This window comes from Carlito syrichta, unplaced genomic scaffold (assembly GCF_000164805.1).
Source record: "Carlito syrichta isolate Samal-C Ts95f unplaced genomic scaffold, Tarsius_syrichta-2.0.1 Scaffold130459, whole genome shotgun sequence".
NCBI lineage: Eukaryota > Metazoa > Chordata > Mammalia > Primates > Tarsiidae > Carlito > Carlito syrichta.
The window spans coordinates 91,576-93,689 of NW_007074555.1; positions in this window are offsets into that span (position 1 = coordinate 91,576).

The following is a 2,114-nucleotide window of genomic DNA, read 5'->3' on the forward strand; positions in this document are numbered from 1 at the left end:
CTCCCCTCGGCCTCCCAAAGTGCTGGGATTACAGGCTGAGCCACCGAGCCCGGCTCCCCTGGGTTCTTTCAACACACGCTGTCCACGTACTGTAGCTGCCGTGTACGTTGCTGTGATCAAGTTAGGGGCCAAGGTTGGGACACACGTTCAGGCTAATCCATTGCCTGGGCACAGAGCGCGGCTGTTTGTGGAAATGAAAGAATTCAATCTCTACATGTGAGTGCTGTTGAAGCCATCGTGTGCTGTGAACGCCGCAACATAAACATCCTTATTTGCGTGGCGGGTGGAGTGCGGGTTTCAGTAAGGGCCGTGTGAGGTGTGTGGCGGGAAGCTGGCACCTGGGAGTCAAGCTGTGCTGCGGTGCTGGCTGTCACGCACCAGCTTTGGGTCTCGGGTAACACACCCAACTTCTCTGGCCCTCTGTTTTCCTAGCTGTGGAATCTTGGGTTTCCTCACAAGTATGGTGAGATGCTTTCACCTATTAAAGTTCTACGAGTATGCAGTTAACCAGGAACGGCAGAAATGAATCCTCGAGACACCCGGACTCTTGTAGTTAGGAGGTAGTAGGTGATGACGGGCGTTTTCATGGCATAAATGTGTTGTTTTAGTGAATGCAAATGGCTCAGTATCGAGAGCACTGGCTCTGGGGCCGCAGCACGGGACCCCGGGCACGTGTGGGCCGCTGTTCTCAGCCGTGAGGCTTGCTCGGGCGTGGGGATTTAGGACAGACCTAGGGAGGGCTCAGTGAGTGTGAGTGTGCTGCTGTCACTCTGGGAGCACTTAGAAGCCGACTGGGTGGGACAGGAAAGGAAGCTCAAGACGGAGCCTCCTCTTGGCTTCCAGTGGCCGGGCAGTGGACTGGCAGCCCGAAGCCCTGCCTCCTCCTCTCCTGAACCTTCTGAAGAGTGTCATGGTCTTCCAGCAGTGAGACGTGAATTGAAAATGTTCTGAAGAATAAGAGACTTTCTCCATGGAGTTAGTTGAACGCTGCTCGATTGTGACAAGGATCATAATTTCTGTGGTCCGAGGGCTGTGTTTCAGCATGGAATTTGAAGAGCATGGGTTGCTTACATCCTTTCTTTCCCGTTTCTCTGTGCTTCTAGTGAATACGGTTTGAGAGTTTTTTATTTGAAATTAAAACTTACCTTTTTACCCTTTTTTGGCCTTTTTTCTCTTGGAGTTTTGTTTTTCAAGATTTCCTGGAAATTGAGAATGTATAGGCTTCCTTCTCCTTGGGGGAAGTAGCCACAAAACCCTAACGTATGTAGTAGAATAGAATACTGCTTATAGTCTTGATTCTGGCTGTCCTTTGCTTGTGGAAATTGGTAACTGTGGCAAAGATTGAATTGTAATCACAGGTTGAGTATTCCTTATCCCAAGTGCTTGGGGCCAGAAGTGTTTTGGAATTTTGTTGATTTTCTGGCGTTCTCTTTGCTGACTGAGCACCTGAAAATCTGAAACCCGAAATGCTCCAGTGAGTATTTCCTCTGATCATTATGCTGGCTGTCAAGAAGGTTCACATTTCGGATTTTGGATCTGGGATGCCCCGCCCACGTGCTGTACTTTGTTTGAGTCATTGTCACATCGCGCAGTGTCTTCCTTCCACCGAGTCCAGCACTGTGCGGTTCCAACAGCGTACTTCCTTACTCGGGAAAGCTTTACAGCTTTCACTTTATTTTCTCTTTAAAGTAGCATAATTTGATATATGTGTGAAGATTATGTAATGGCCCTCACTATTTGTTTATTTTTGAGGCGGGGCCTCACTCTGTCACCCAAGCCGTAGGGCAGTGGCACCATCAGGCTTACCTTGGCCTCAGACTCCTGGGTCAAGCAATCCTCCCACCTCAACCTCCCAAGTACCTGGAACTACAAGCGCGTGCTACTGTGCCTGGCTAATTTTTCTATTTTTTATAGAGATGTGTTTTCACCATGTTTCCTGGGCTGGTCTCAAACTCCTGGGCTCAAGTAGTCCTTCCGCCTCAGCCACCACACCCACCCACTTCACTACTTTTAATCTCTGGATTTCTGTTATTTATTTATTTATTTTATTATTATTTTTTTTGAGTTGGAGTCTCATTCTGTCACCCAGACTGGAGTGTAGTGGCCACTCCCGG